Below are 17,500 nucleotides of genomic sequence, written 5' to 3'. Positions count from 1 at the left end.
TACGTTCTAGTAGCTAGTGCGATTTTCCGGTCCAGCACGGCAGTACGCCTGCATGCATACAATCCATGTACCAACCATGTACCTAGGCGTTGGTCAGTAGCTTTTGGCGCCACATGGAGAAAGTATTCGAGTTCAGATTTCTGGGACTTAGCGTATTTTTCAAAACTATTAATGGAAATTAAACTATAAATGGGTCACAAGCTAGGCGTTGGTCAGTAGCTTTTGGCGCAACATGGAGGAAGTATTCGAGTTCAGATTTCTGGGACTTAGCGTATTTTTCAAAACTATTAATTAAATTAAACTATAAATGGGTCTCAAGCTAGGCGTTGGTCAGTAGCTTTTGGCGCAACATGGAGGAAGTATTCGAGTTCAGATTTCTGGGACTTAGCGTATTTTTCAAAACTATTAATGGAAATTAAACTATAAATGGGTCTCAAGCTAGGCGTTGGTCAGTAGCTTTTGGCGCAACATGGAGGAAGTATTCGAGTTCAGATTTCTGGGACTTAGCGTATTTTTCAAAACTATTAATGGAAATTAAACTATAAATGGGTCTCAAGCTAGGCGTTGGTCAGTAGCTTTTGGCGCCACATGGAGGAAGTATTCGAGTTCAGATTTCTGGGACTTAGCGTATTTTTCAAAACTATTAATGGAAATTAAACTATAAATGGGTCACAAGCTAGGCGTTGGTCAGTAGCTTTTGGCGCAACATGGAGGAAGTATTCGAGTTCAGATTTCTGGGACTTAGCGTATTTTTCAAAACTATTAATTTAAATTAAACTATTAAGGGTCTCAAGCTAGGCGGTCAGTAGCTTCGGCGCAACATGGAGGAAGTATTCGAGTTCGATTCTGGGATAGGTATTTTTCAAAAACTATTAATGGAAAAAACTATAAATGGGTCTCAGCTAGGCGTTGGTCAGTAGCTTTTGGCGCAACATGGAGGAAGTATTCGGTTCAGATTTCGGGGACTTAGCGTATTTTTAAAACTATTAATGGAAATTAAACTATAAATGGGTCACAAGCTAGGCGTTGGTCAGTAGCTTTTGGCGCACATGGAGGAAGTATTCGAGTTCAGATTTCTGGGACTTAGCGTATTTTCAATCATATTAAACCGAATCAAACATAAAAATGATGAAACCTACACGACGTTCCTAGGTTATGGACGAAAACTGACGATTTAGTGCCGGTCAGGATAGCCGTGCACCAAAATTGTGTACCGATCAGGGAAAGTACAACACGGAGGGCGCAGCCCGAGCGTACGCGTTCATGGATGTCCATGTTGGTACAAGTTGCCGGTCAGGATAGCCGTGCACCAAAATTGTGTACCGATCAGGGAAAGTACAACACGGAGGGCGCAGCCCGAGCGTACGCGTTCATGGATGTCCATGTTGGTACAAGTTGCCGGTCAGGATAGCCGTGCACCAAAATTGTGTACCGATCAGGGAAAGTACAACACGGAGGGCGCAGCCCGAGCGTACGCGTTCATGGATGTCCATGTTGGTACAAGTTGCCGGTCAGGATAGCGGTGCACCAAAATTGTGTACCGATCAGGGAAAGTACAACACGGAGGGCGCAGCCCGAGCGTACGCGTTCATGGATGTCATGTTGGTACAAGTTGCCGGTCAGGATAGCCGTGCACCAAAATTGTGTACCGATCAGGGAAAGTACACTACGTTCCTATGACTTGGGTGAAAAGTGTTGATAAAGTGCCGGATAGGATAGACGGTGGCTTATCGTACACATCACAAACAAAAACCCTTAGTGAGCAGTAGCAAGTGTCGATGGAACAAAGCGAAGGCAATACAAACTGATCAAGTACAATAAAGAACGCTACGTACTAGGACTTCTGTCCAAGAATGGTGTCCGCGACGGGAGGGCAATGGTCGAGCAAGCAGGTTTCCCTAGTAAACCTTGTATGGTAAACATACCCAAGCGTGTCCGTATGCACGCAACGATAGTCACGAACGGGCACATACCTAGGGAAAGTACTCTACGTACTAGGACTTCTGTCCAAGAATGGTGTCCGCGACGGGAGGGCAATGGTCGAGCAAGCAGGTTTCCCTAGTAAACCTTGTATGGTAAACATACCCAAGCGTGTCCGTATGCACGCAACGATAGTCACGAACGGGCACATACCTAGGGAAAGTACTCTACGTACTAGGACTTCTGTCCAAGAATGGTGTCCGCGACGGGAGGGCAATGGTCGAGCAAGCAGGTTTCCCTAGTAAACCTTGTATGGTAAACATACCCAAGCGTGTCCGTATGCACGCAACGATAGTCACGAACGGGCACATACCTAGGGAAAGTACTCTACGTACTAGGACTTCTGTCCAAGAATGGTGTCCGCGACGGGAGGGCAATGGTCGAGCAAGCAGGTTTCCCTAGTAAACCTTGTATGGTAAACATACCCAAGCGTGTCCGTATGCACGCAACGATAGTCACGAACGGGCACATACCTAGGGAAAGTACTCTACGTACTAGGACTTCTGTCCAAGAATGGTGTCCGCGACGGGAGGGCAATGGTCGAGCAAGCAGGTTTCCCTAGTAAACCTTGTATGGTAAACATACCCAAGCGTGTCCGTATGCACGCAACGATAGTCACGAACGGGCACATACCTAGGGAAAGTACTCTACGTACTAGGACTTCTGTCCAAGAATGGTGTCCGCGACGGGAGGGCAATGGTCGAGCAAGCAGGTTTCCCTAGTAAACCTTGTATGGTAAACATACCCAAGCGTGTCCGTATGCACGCAACGATAGTCACGAACGGGCACATACCTAGGGAAAGTACTCTACGTACTAGGACTTCTGTCCAAGAATGGTGTCCGCGACGGGAGGGCAATGGTCGAGCAAGCAGGTTTCCCTAGTAAACCTTGTATGGTAAACATACCAAGCGTGTCCGTATGCACGCAACGATAGTCACGAACGGGCACATACCTAGGGAAAGTACTCTACGTACTAGGACTTCTGTCCAAGAATGGTGTCCGCGACGGGAGGGCAATGGTCGAGCAAGCAGGTTTCCCTAGTAAACCTTGTATGGTAAACATACCCAAGCGTGTCCGTATGCACGCAACGATAGTCACGAACGGGCACATACCTAGGGAAAGTACTCTACGTACTAGGACTTCTGTCCAAGAATGGTGTCCGCGACGGGAGGGCAATGGTCGAGCAAGCAGGTTTCCCTAGTAAACCTTGTATGGTAAAACATACCCAAGCGTGTCCGTATGCACGCAACGATAGTCACGAACGGGCACATACCTAGGGAAAGTACTCTACGTACTAGGACTTCTGTCCAAGAATGGTGTCCGCGACGGGAGGGCAATGGTCGAGCAAGCAGGTTTCCCTAGTAAACCTTGTATGGTAAACATACCCAAGCGTGTCCGTATGCACGCAACGATAGTCACGAACGGGCACATACCTAGGGAAAGTACTCTACGTACTAGGACTTCTGTCCAAGAATGGTGTCCGCGACGGTCGGGGAGCAGGTTACTTATCATGGCAAACAAGTTAAATAGTACCTAAGAGAACGAAGTTAGGTGGATGGAACAAAGTGCTAGAATTCCTTCCTGGTTTCCCTAGTAAACCTTGTATGGTAAACATACCCAAGCGTGTCCGTATGCACGCAACGATAGTCACGAACGGGCACATACCTAGGGAAAGTACTCTACGTACTAGGACTTCTGTCCAAGAATGGTGTCCGCGACGGTCGGGGAAGCAGTTGCTTATCATGGCAACAAGTTAAATAGCTACCTTAAGGAACGAAAGTTACTGTGGATGGAACAAAACGTGTGCCTAGAATTCCTTCCTGGTTTCCCTAGTAAACCTTGTATGGTAAACATACCCAAGCGTGTCCGTATGCACGCAACGATAGTCACGAACGGGCACATACCTAGGGAAAGTACTCTACGTACTAGGACTTCTGTCCAAGAATGGTGTCCGCGACGGGAGGGCAATGGTCGAGCAAGCAGGTTTCCCTAGTAAACCTTGTATGGTAAACATACCCAAGCGTGTCCGTATGCACGCAACGATAGTCACGAACGGGCACATACCTAGGGAAAGTACTCTACGTACTAGGACTTCTGTCCAAGAATGGTGTCCGCGACGGGAGGGCAATGGTCGAGCAAGCAGGTTTCCCTAGTAAACCTTGTATGGTAAACATACCCAAGCGTGTCCGTATGCACGCAACGATAGTCACGAACGGGCACATACCTAGGGAAAGTACTCTACGTACTAGGACTTCTGTCCAAGAATGGTGTCCGCGACGGGAGGGCAATGGTCGAGCAAGCAGGTTTCCCTAGTAAACCTTGTATGGTAAACATACCCAAGCGTGTCCGTATGCACGCAACGATAGTCACGAACGGGCACATACCTAGGGAAAGTACTCTACGTACTAGGACTTCTGTCCAAGAATGGTGTCCGCGACGGGAGGGCAATGGTCGAGCAAGCAGGTTTCCCTAGTAAACCTTGTATGGTAAACATACCCAAGCGTGTCCGTATGCACGCAACGATAGTCACGAACGGGCACATACCTAGGGAAAGTACTCTACGTACTAGGACTTCTGTCCAAGAATGGTGTCCGCGACGGGAGGGCAATGGTCGAGCAAGCAGGTTTCCCTAGTAAACCTTGTATGGTAAACATACCCAAGCGTGTCCGTATGCACGCAACGATAGTCACGAACGGGCACATACCTAGGGAAAGTACTCTACGTACTAGGACTTCTGTCCAAGAATGGTGTCCGCGACGGGAGGGCAATGGTCGAGCAAGCAGGTTCCCTAGTAAACCTTGTATGGTAAACATACCCAAGCGTGTCCGTATGCACGCAACGATAGTCACGAACGGGCACATACCTAGGGAAAGTACTCTACGTACTAGGACTTCTGTCCAAGAATGGTGTCCGCGACGGGAGGGCAATGGTCGAGCAAGCAGGTTCCCTAGTAAACCTTGTATGGTAAACATACCCAAGCGTGTCCGTATGCACGCAACGATAGTCACGAACGGGCACATACCTAGGGAAAGTACTCTACGTACTAGGACTTCTGTCCAAGAATGGTGTCCGCGACGGGAGGGCAATGGTCGAGCAAGCAGGTTTCCCTAGTAAACCTTGTATGGTAAACATACCCAAGCGTGTCCGTATGCACGCAACGATAGTCACGAACGGGCACATACCTAGGGAAAGTACTCTACGTACTAGGACTTCTGTCCAAGAATGGTGTCCGCGACGGTCGGGGAAGCAGGTGGTTATCATGGCAAACAAGTTAAATAGCTACCTTAAGAGAACGAAAGTTACTGTGGATGGAACAAACGTGTGCCTAGAATTCCTTCCTGGTTTCCCTAGTAAACCTTGTATGGTAAACATACCCAAGCGTGTCCGTATGCACGCAACGATAGTCACGAACGGGCACATACCTAGGGAAAGTACTCTACGTACTAGGACTTCTGTCCAAGAATGGTGTCCGCGACGGTCGGGAAGCAGGTTACTTATCATGGCAAACAAGTTAAATAGCTACCTTAAGAGAACGAAAGTTACTGTGGATGGAACAAAACGTGTGCCTAGAATTCCTTCCTGGTTTCCCTAGTAAACCTTGTATGGTAAACATACCCAAGCGTGTCCGTATGCACGCAACGATAGTCACGAACGGGCACATACCTAGGGAAAGTACTTACGTACTAGGACTTCTGTCCAAGAATGGTGTCCGCGACGGGAGGGCAATGGTCGAGCAAGCAGGTTTCCCTAGTAAACCTTGTATGGTAAACATACCCAAGCGTGTCCGTATGCACGCAACGATAGTCACGAACGGGCACATACCTAGGGAAAGTACTCTACGTACTAGGACTTCTGTCCAAGAATGGTGTCCGCGACGGGAGGGCAATGGTCGAGCAAGCAGGTTTCCCTAGTAAACCTTGTATGGTAAACATACCCAAGCGTGTCCGTATGCACGCAACGATAGTCACGAACGGGCACATACCTAGGGAAAGTACTCTACGTACTAGGACTTCTGTCCAAGAATGGTGTCCGCGACGGGAGGGCAATGGTCGAGCAAGCAGGTTTCCCTAGTAAACCTGTATGGTAAACATACCCAAGCGTGTCCGTATGCACGCAACGATAGTCACGAACGGGCACATACCTAGGGAAAGTACTCTACGTACTAGGACTTCTGTCCAAGAATGGTGTCCGCGACGGGAGGGCAATGTCGAGCAAGCAGGTTTCCCTAGTAAACCTTGTATGGTAAACATACCCAAGCGTGTCCGTATGCACGCAACGATAGTCACGAACGGGCACATACCTAGGGAAAGTACTCTACGTACTAGGACTTCTGTCCAAGAATGGTGTCCGCGACGGTCGGGGAAGCAGGTTGCCTTATCATGGCAAACAAAGTTAATAGCTACCTTAAGAGAACGAACGTACTGTGGATGGAACAAAACGTGTCCTAGAATTCCTTCCTGTTTCCCTAGTAAACCTTGTATGGTAAACATACCCAAGCGTGTCCGTATGCACGCAACGATAGTCACGAACGGGCACATACCTAGGGAAAGTACTCTACGTACTAGGACTTCTGTCCAAGAATGGTGTCCGCGACGGGAGGGCAATGGTCGAGCAAGCAGGTTTCCTAGTAAACCTTGTATGGTAAACATACCCAAGCGTGTCCGTATGCCGCAACGATAGTCACGAACGGGCACATACCTAGGGAAAGTACTCTACGTACTAGGACTTCTGTCCAAGAATGGTGTCCGCGACGGGAGGGGAATTGTGTGTTTGACTCAATTACCAAATCCTAGGAACATACATGTAGTGTATACAAACATTAACGCGTACGTTTGGGCTGCGCACTATAAGTGGTACACAAATAAGGGTGATTTTATGATCAGACGGACAAAAACAAAGGTGGAGAAGACAGTTTTCGGCACGATGTGCACAGAGCTCATTTCGTCGTCCGGGCGAATGGAAAAACACAAAAATCGCGAGTTTCGCCCTCGGGCTAACGCCCTCGGGCGTATCTTTCCAGGTTTCTGTCTATAAAAGGGCAGGCCAAAAGGTGACCGTTGAGATAAGCATTTTAAGCATACAAGCACTTTATTGCAACTTTTGACACAAAAACTAGGTACGTACATGTAGATTGTACCAACATGGACATCCATGAACGCGTACGCTCGGGCTGCGCCCTCCGTGTTGTACTTTCCCTGATCGGTACACAATTTTGGTGCATGTGTACCAACATGGACATCCATGAACGCGTACGCTCGGGCTGCGCCCTCCGTGTTGTACTTTCCCTGATCGGTACACAATTTTGGTGCACGGCTATCCTGACCGGCAACTTGTACCAACATGGACATCCATGAACGCGTACGTAGTGTACTTTCCTGATCGGTACACAATTTTGGTGCATGTGTACAACATGGACATCCATGAACGCGTACGCTCGGGCTGCGCCCTCCGTGTTGTACTTTCCCTGATCGGTACACAATTTTGGTGCACGGCTATCCTGACCGGCAACTTGTACCAACATGGACATCCATGAACGCGTACGTAGTGTACTTTCCCTGATCGGTACACAATTTTGGTGCATGTGTACCAACATGGACATCCATGAACGCGTACGCTCGGGCTGCGCCCTCCGTGTTGTACTTTCCTGATCGGTACACAATTTTGGTGCATGTGTACCAAATGGAACCATGAACGCGTACGCTCGGGCTGCGCCCTCCGTGTTGTACTTTCCCTGATCGGTACACAATTTTGGTGCATGTGTACCAACATGGACATCCATGAACGCGTACGCTCGGGCTGCGCCCTCCGTGTTGTACTTTCCCTGATCGGTACACAATTTTGGTGCATGTGTACCAACATGGACATCCATGAACGCGTACGCTCGGGCTGCGCCCTCCGTGTTGTACTTTCCCTGATCGGTACACAATTTTGGTGCACGGCTATCCTGACCGGCAACTTGTACCAACATGGACATCCATGAACGCGTACGTAGTGTACTTCCCTGATCGGTACACAATTTTGGTGCACGGCTTAGGAAATGGGCTTAAAATGTTATCACTCATCCATTTAATCTTGTATAGTCGATACTTACCGTGCCGACCAAGTAGGACACGATACAAGGCAATGTTGTTTGAGTAATAATATATCCGCCATACATTTCAGTACAAAATTGCTCGGTCAGACCTACGGCGGGCCATAACTCGAATACTAAACGTCGCAGACATGGGTCGTAGAACAATTTTAAGCTCGTCTAATCATTCTCTATCCGATTCTGGATAGTGGTTTTTGACCACTTTTCATCATTTGTGACACCCCGAACCTAGGGACAGCTCCCTAGCTTTTTGCAAAAAAGTGCACCGAACGGGCCGGAGAGCTCGAGTAGTCAAAAAAATTTTTTTCGCTAAAAACCCTCAAAACGTGTCAGAAACACACCCTAGATGATGAAAAGTGCAACCAGAAAGTCAACCGACAACATGCCCGGGGGTACCAATTTGCTCTACGCGTCCCTAGGTAGGGTACTTTTTCATACAAACATCAATGTGCACGGTGCACAAAGTGCGCGGAACAAAAATTGCTCGGTCAGACCTACGGCGGGCCATAACTCGAATACTAAACGTCGCAGACATGGGTCGTAGAGTAGAACATTTTAAGCTCGTCTAATCGTTCTCTATCCGATTCTGGATAGTGGTTTTTTGACCACTTTTCATCATTTTGTGACACCCCGAACCTAGGGACAGCTCCCTAGCTTTTTGCAAAAAAGTGCACCGAACGGGCCGGAGAGCTCGAGTAGTCAAAAAAATTTTTTTCGCTAAAAACCCTCAAAACGTGTCAGAAACACACCCTAGATGATGAAAAGTGCAACCAGAAAGTCAACCGACAACATGCCCGGGGGTACCAATTTGCTCTACGCGTCCCTAGGTAGGGTACTTTTTCATACAAACATCAATGTGCACGGTGCACAAAGTGCGCGGAACAAAAATTGCTCGGTCAGACCTACGGCGGGCCATAACTCGAATACTAAACGTCGCAGACATGGGTCGTAGAACAATTTTAAGCTCGTCTAATCATTCTCTATCCGATTCTGGATAGTGGTTTTTTGACCACTTTTCATCATTTTGTGACACCCCGAACCTAGGGACAGCTCCCTAGCTTTTTGCAAAAAAGTGCACCGAACGGGCCGGAGAGCTCGAGTAGTCAAAAAAATTTTTTTCGCTAAAAACCCTCAAAACGTGTCAGAAACACACCCTAGATGATGAAAAGTGCAACCAGAAAGTCAACCGACAACATGCCCGGGGGTACCAATTTGCTCTACGCGTCCCTAGGTAGGGTACTTTTTCATACAAACATCAATGTGCACGGTGCACAAAGTGCGCGGAACAAAAATTGCTCGGTCAGACCTACGGCGGGCCATAACTCGAATACTAAACGTCGCAGACATGGGTCGTAGAACAATTTTAAGCTCGTCTAATCGTTCTCTATCCGATTCTGGATAGTGGGTTTTTGACCACTTTTCATCATTTTGTGACACCCCGAACCTAGGGACAGCTCCCTAGCTTTTTGCAAAAAAGTGCACCGAACGGGCCGGAGAGCTCGAGTAGTCAAAAAAATTTTTTTCGCTAAAAACCCTCAAAACGTGTCAGAAACACACCCTAGATGATGAAAAGTGCAACCAGAAAGTCAACCGACAACATGCCCGGGGTACCAATTTGCTCTACGCGTCCCTAGGTAGGGTACTTTTTCATACAAACATCAATGTGCACGGTGCACAAAGTGCGCGGAACAAAAATTGCTCGGTCAGACCTACGGCGGGCCATAACTCGAATACTAAACGTCGCAGACATGGGTCGTAGAACAATTTTAAGCTCGTCTAATCATTCTCTATCCGATTCTGGATAGTGGTTTTTTGACCACTTTTCATCATTTTGTGACACCCCGAACCTAGGGACAGCTCCCTAGCTTTTTGCAAAAAAGTGCACCGAACGGGCCGGAGAGCTCGAGTAGTCAAAAAAATTTTTTTTCGCTAAAAACCCTCAAAACGTGTCAGAACACACCCTAGATGATGAAAAGTGCAACCAGAAAGTCAACCGACAACATGCCCGGGGGTACCAATTTGCTCTACGCGTCCCTAGGTAGGGTACTTTTTCATACAAACATCAATGTGCACGGTGCACAAAGTGCGCGGAACAAAAATTGCTCGGTCAGACCTACGGCGGGCCATAACTCGAATACTAAACGTCGCAGACATGGGTCGTAGAACAATTTTAAGCTCGTCTAATCATTCTCTATCCGATTCTGGATAGTGGTTTTTTGACCACTTTTCATCATTTTGTGACACCCCGAACCTAGGGACAGCTCCCTAGCTTTTTGCAAAAAAGTGCACCGAACGGGCCGGAGAGCTCGAGTAGTCAAAAAAATTTTTTTCGCTAAAAAACCCTCAAAAACGTGTCAGAAACACACCTAGATGATGAAAAGTGCAACCAGAAAGTCAACCGACAACATGCCCGGGGGTACCAATTTGCTCTACGCGTCCCTAGGTAGGGTACTTTTTCATACAAACATCAATGTGCACGGTGCACAAAGTGCGCGGAACAAAAATTGCTCGGTCAGACCTACGGCGGGCCATAACTCGAATACTAAACGTCGCAGACATGGGTCGTAGAACAATTTTAAGCTCGTCTAATCATTCTCTATCCGATTCTGGATAGTGGTTTTTTGACCACTTTTCATCATTTTGTGACACCCCGAACCTAGGGACAGCTCCCTAGCTTTTTGCAAAAAAGTGCACCGAACGGGCCGGAGAGCTCGAGTAGTCAAAAAAATTTTTTTCGCTAAAAACCCTCAAAACGTGTCAGAAACACACCCTAGATGATGAAAAAAGTGCAACCAGAAAGTCAACCGACAACATGCCCGGGGGTACCAATTTGCTCTACGCGTCCCTAGGTAGGGTACTTTTTCATACAAACATCAATGTGCACGGTGCACAAAGTGCGCGGAACAAAAATTGCTCGGTCAGACCTACGGCGGGCCATAACTCGAATACTAAACGTCGCAGACATGGGTCGTAGAACAATTTTAAGCTCGTCTAATCATTCTCTATCCGATCTGGATAGTGGTTTTTTGACCACTTTTCATCATTTTGTGACACCCCGAACCTAGGGACAGCTCCCTAGCTTTTTGCAAAAAAGTGCACCGAACGGGCCGGAGAGCTCGAGTAGTCAAAAAAATTTTTTTCGCTAAAAAACCCTCAAAACGTGTCAGAAACACCACCCTAGATGATGAAAAGTGCAACCAGAAAGTCAACCGACAACATGCCCGGGGGTACCAATTGCTCTACGCGTCCCTAGGTAGGGTACTTTTTCATACAAACATCAATGTGCACGGTGCACAAAGTGCGCGGAACAAAAATTGCTCGGTCAGACCTACGGCGGGCCATAACTCGAATACTAAACGCGCAGACATGGGTCGTAGAACAATTTTAAGCTCGTCTAATTCTCTATCCGATTCTGGATAGTGGTGTTTTTTGACCACTTTTCATCATTTTGTGACACCCCGAACCTAGGGACAGCTCCCTAGCTTTTTGCAAAAAAGTGGCACCGAACGGGCCGGAGAGCTCGAGTAGTCAAAAAAATTTTTTTCGCTAAAAACCCTCAAAACGTGTCAGAAACACACCCTAGATGATGAAAAGTGCAACCAGAAAGTCACCGACAACATGCCCGGGGGTACCAATTTGCTCTACGCGTCCCTAGGTAGGGTACTTTTCATACAAACATCAATGTGCACGGGCACAAAGTGCGCGGAACAAAAATGCTCGGTCAGACCTACGGCGGGCCATAACTCGAATACTAAAACGTCGCAGACATGGGTCGTAGAACAATTTTAAGCTCGTCTAATCATTCTCTATCCGATTCTGGATAGTGGTTTTTGACCACTTTTCATCATTTGTGACACCCCGAACCTAGGGACAGCTCCCTAGCTTTTTGCAAAAAAGTGCACCGAACGGGCCGGAGAGCTCGAGTAGTCAAAAAAATTTTTTTCGCTAAAACCCTCAAAAAAGTGTCAGAAACACACCCTAGATGATGAAAAGTGCAACCAGAAAGTCAACCGACAAAGCACCGGGGGGTACCAATTTGCTCTACGCGTCCCTAGGTAGGGTACTTTTTCATAAAAACATCAATGTGCACGGTGCACAAAGTGCGCGGAACAAAAATTGCTCGGTCAGACCTACGGCGGGCCATAACTCGAATACTAAACGTCGCAGACATGGTCTCGTAGAACAATTTTAAGCTCGTCTAATCATTCTCTATCCGATTCTGGATAGTGGTTTTTTGACCACTTTTCATCATTTTGTGACACCCCGAACCTAGGGACAGCTCCCTAGCTTTTTGCAAAAAAGTGCACCGAACGGGCCGGAGAGCTCGAGTAGTCAAAAAATTTTTTTCGCTAAAAAACCTCAAAACGTGTCAGAAACACACCCTAGATGATGAAAAGTGCAACCAGAAAGTCAACCGACAACATGCCCGGGGGTACCAATTTGCTCTACGCGTCCCTAGGTAGGGTACTTTTTCATACAAACATCAATGTGCACGGTGCACAAAGTGCGCGGAACAAAAATTGCTCGGTCAGACATACGGCGGGCCATAACTCGAATACTAAACGTCGCAGACATGGGTCGTAGAACAATTTTAAGCTCGTCTAATCGTTCTCTATCCGATTCTGGATAGTGGTTTTTTGACCACTTTTCATCATTTTGTGACACCCCGAACCTAGGGACAGCTCCCTAGCTTTTTGCAAAAAAGTGCACCGAACGGGCCGGAGAGCTCGAGTAGTCAAAAAAATTTTTTTCGCTAAAAACCCTCAAAACGTGTCAGAAACACACCTAGATGATGAAAAGTGCAACCAGAAAGTCAACCGACAACATGCCCGGGTGGGTACCAATTTGCTCTACGCGTCCATAGGTAGGGTACTTTTTCATACAACATCAATGTGCACGGTGCACAAAGTGCGCGGAACAAAAATGCTCGGTCAGACCTACGGCGGGCCATAACTCGAATACTAAACGTCGCAGACATGGGTCGTTAGAACAATTTTAAGCTCGTCTAATCATTCTCTATCCGATTCTGGATAGTGGTTTTTTGACCACTTTTCATCATTTTGTGACACCCCGAAACCTAGGGACAGCTCCCTAGCTTTTTGCAAAAAAGTGCACCGAACGGGCCGGAGAGCTCGAGTAGTCAAAAAAATTTTTTCGCTAAAAAAAAAACTCAAAACGTGTCAGAAACACACCCTAGATGATGAAAAGTGCAACCAGAAAGTCAACCGACAACATGCCGGGGGGTACCAATTTGCTCTACGCGTCCCTAGGTAGGGTACTTTTTCATAAAACATCAATGTGCACGGTGCACAAAGTGCGCGGAACAAAAATGCTCGGAAGACTACGGCGGGCCATAACTCGAATACTAAACGTCGCAGACATGGGTCGTAGAACAATTTTAAGCTCGTCTAATCATTCTCTATCCGATTCTGAGATAGTGGTTTTTGACCACTTTTCATCATTTTGTGACACCCCGAACCTAGGGACAGCTCCCTAGCTTTTTGCAAAAAAGTGCACCGAACGGGCCGGAGAGCTCGAGTAGTCAAAAAAATTTTTTTCGCTAAAAACCCTCAAAAACGTGTCAGAAACACACCCTAGATGATGAAAAGTGCAACCAGAAAGTCAACCGACAACATGCCCGGGGGTACCAATTGCTCTACGCGTCCCTAGGTAGGGTACTTTTCATACAAACATCAATGTGCACGGTGCACAAAGTGCGCGGAACAAAAATTGCTCGGTCAGACCTACGGCGGGCCATAACTCGAATACTAAACGTCGCAGAATGGGTCGTAGAACAATTTTAAGCTCGTCTAATCATTCTCTATCCGATTCTGGATAGTGGTTTTTTGACCCACTTTCATCATTTGTGACACCCCGAACCTAGGGACAGCTCCCTAGCTTTTGTAAAAAAGTGCACCGAACGGGCCGGAGAGCTCGAGTAGTCAAAAAAATTTTTTTCGCTAAAAACCTCAAAACGTGTCAGAAACACACCCTAGATGATGAAAAGTGCAACCAGAAAGTCAACCGACAACATGCCCGGGGGTACCAATTTGCTCTACGCGTCCCTAGGTAGGGTACTTTTTCATACAAACATCAATGTGCACGGTGCACAAAGTGCGCGGAACAAAAATTGCTCGGTCAGACCTACGGCGGGCCATAACTCGAATACTAAACGTCGCAGACATGGGTCGTAGAACAATTTTAAGCTCGTCTAATCGTTCTCTATCCGATTCTGGATAGTGGTTTTTTGACCACTTTTCATCATTTTGTGACACCCCGAACCTAGGGACAGCTCCCTAGCTTTTGCAAAAAAGTGCACCGAACGGGCGGAGAGCTCGAGTAGTCAAAAAATTTTTTTTTTCGCTAAAAACCCTCAAAACGTGTCAGAAACCAACCCTAGATGATGAAAAGTGCAACCAGAAAGTCAACGACAACATGCCCGGGGGTACCAATTTGCTCTACGCGTCCCTAGGTAGGGTACTTTTTCATACAAACATCAATGTGCACGGTGCACAAAGTGCGCGGAACCAAAATTGCTCGGTCAGACCTACGGCGGGCCATAACTCGAATACTAAACGTCGCAGACATGGTGGGTCGTAGAACAATTTTAAGCTCGTCTAATCGTTCTCTATCCGATTCTGGATAGTGGTTTTTTGACCACTTCATCATTTTGTGACACCCCGAACCTAGGGACAGCTCCCTAGCTTTTTGCAAAAAAGTGCACCGAACGGGCCGGAGAGCTCGAGTAGTCAAAAAAATTTTTTTCGCTAAAAACCCCTCAAAACGTGTCAGAAACACACCCTAGATGATGAAAAGTGCAACCAGAAAGTCAACCGACAACATGCCCGGGGGTACCAATTTGCTCTACGGTCCCTAGGTAGGGTACTTTTTCATACAAACATCAATGTGCACGGTGCACAAAGTGCGCGGAACAAAAATTGCTCGGTCAGACCTACGGCGGGCCATAACTCGAATACTAAACGTCGCAGACATGGGTCGTAGAACAATTTTAAGCTCGTCTAATCGTTCTCTATCCGATTCTGGATAGTGGTTTTTTGACCATTTTCATCATTTTGTGACACCCCGAACCTAGGGACAGCTCCCTAGCTTTTTGCAAAAAAGTGCACCGAACGGGCCGGAAAGCTCGAGTAGTCAAAAAAATTTTTTTCGCTAAAAACCCTCAAAACGTGTCAGAAACACACCCTATGATGAAAAGTGCAACAGAAAGTCAACCGACAACATGCCCGGGGGTACAATTTGCTCTACGCGTCCCTAGGTAGGGTACTTTTTCATACAAACATCAATGTGCACGGTGCACAAAGTGCGCGGAACAAAAATGCTCGGTCAGACCTACGGCGGGCCATAACTCGAATACTAAACGTCGCAGACATGGGTCGTAGAACAATTTTAAGCTCGTCTAATCATTCTCTATCCGATTCTGGATAGTGTTTTTGACCACTTTTCATCATTTTGTGACACCCCGAACCTAGGGACAGCTCCCTAGCTTTTGCAAAAAATGGCACCGAACGGGCGGAGAGCTCGAGTAGTCAAAAAAATTTTTTTCGCTAAAAACCCTCAAAAACGTGTCAGAAAACACACCCCTCGATGATGAAAAGTGCAACCAGAAGTCAACCGACAACATCCGGGGGTACCAATTTGCTCTACGCGTCCCTAGGTAGGGTACTTTTTCATACAAACATCAATGTGCACGGTGCACAAAGTGCGCGGAACAAAAATTGCTCGGTCAGACTCCGGCGGCGGGCCATAACTCGAATACTAAACGTCGCAGACATGGGGTCGTGAACAATTTTAAGCTCGTCTAATCTTCTCTATCCGTTGGATAGGGTTTTTTGACCATATTCATCATTTTGTGACACCCCGAACATAGGGACAGCTCCCTAGCTTTTTGCAAAAAAGGGCACCGAACGGGCCGCGAGGAGCTCGAGTAGTCAAAAAAATTTTTTTCGCTAAAAAACCCTCAAAACGTGTCAGAAAAACACCCTAGATGATGAAAAGTGCAACCAGAAAGTCAACCGACAACATGCCCGGGGCGTACCAATTGCTCTACGCGTCCCTAGGTAGGGTACTTTTTATCACAAACATCAATGTGCACGGTGCACAAAGTGCGCGGAACAAAATTGCTCGGTCAGACTACGGCGGGCCATAACTCGAATACTAAACGTCGCAGACATGGGTCGTGTAGAACAATTAAGCTCGTCGAATCATTCTCTATCCGATTATGGATAGTGTTTTTTGACCACTTTTCATCATTTTGTGACACCCCGAACCTAGGGACAGCTCCCTAGCTTTTTGCAAAAAAGTGCACCGAACGGGCCGGAGCTCGAGTAGTCAAAAAAATTTTTTCGCTAAAAACCCTCAAACGTGTCAGAAACACACCTAGATGATGAAAAGTGGCAACCAGAAAGTCAACCGACAACATGCCCGGGGGTACCAATTTGCTCTACGCGTCCTAGGTAGGGTACTTTTCATACAAACATCAATGTGCACGGTGCACAAAGTGCGCGGAACAAAAATTGCTCGGTCAGACCTACGGCGGGCCATAACTCGAATACTAACGTCGCAGCAGGGTCGTAGAACAATTTTAAGCTCGTCTAATCATTTCTCTATCCGATCTGGATAGTGGTTTTTGACCACTTTTCATCATTTGTGACACCCCGAACCTAGGGACAGCTCCCTAGCTTTTTGCAAAAAAGTGCACCGAACGGGCGGAGAGCTCGAGTAGTCAAAAAAATTTTTTCGCTTAAAAAACCATCAAAAACGTGTCAGAAACACACCCTAGATGATGAAAAGTGCAACCAGAAAGTCAACCGACAACATGCCCAGTGGTACCAATTTGCTCTACGCGTCCCTAGGTAGGGACTTTTTCATACAAACATCAATGTGCACGGTGCACAAAGTGCGCGGAACAAAAATTGCTCGCGGCACAGACTACGGCGGGCCATAACTCGAATACTAAAACGTCGCAGACATGGGTCGTAGAACAATTTTAAGCTCGTCTAATATTCTCTATCCGATTCGGGATAGTGGTTTTTGACCACTTTTCATCATTGTGTGACACCACGAACCTAGGACAGCCCCTAGCTTTTTGCAAAAAAGTGCACCGAACGGGCCGGAGAGCTCGAGTAGTCAAAAAATTTTTTTCGCTAAAAACCCTCAAAAAAACGTGTCAGAAAACACACCCTAGATGATGAAAAGTGCAACCAGGAAAGTCAACCGACAAATGCCCGGGAGGGTACCAATTTGCTCTACGCGTCCCTAGGTAGGGTACTTTTTCATACAAAACATCAATGTGCACGGTGTGCACAAAGTGCGCGGAAAAAAATTGCTCGGTCAGACCTACGGCGGCCATAACTCGAATACTAACGTCGCAGACATGGGTCGTAGAACAATTTTAAGCTCGTTAATCAT

The sequence above is a fragment of the Anopheles merus genome, unplaced genomic scaffold, assembly GCF_017562075.2.
Source record: "Anopheles merus strain MAF unplaced genomic scaffold, AmerM5.1 LNR4000440, whole genome shotgun sequence".
Classification (NCBI taxonomy): Eukaryota; Metazoa; Arthropoda; class Insecta; order Diptera; family Culicidae; genus Anopheles; species Anopheles merus.
Note: the sequence above shows the minus strand (reverse complement) of the source record.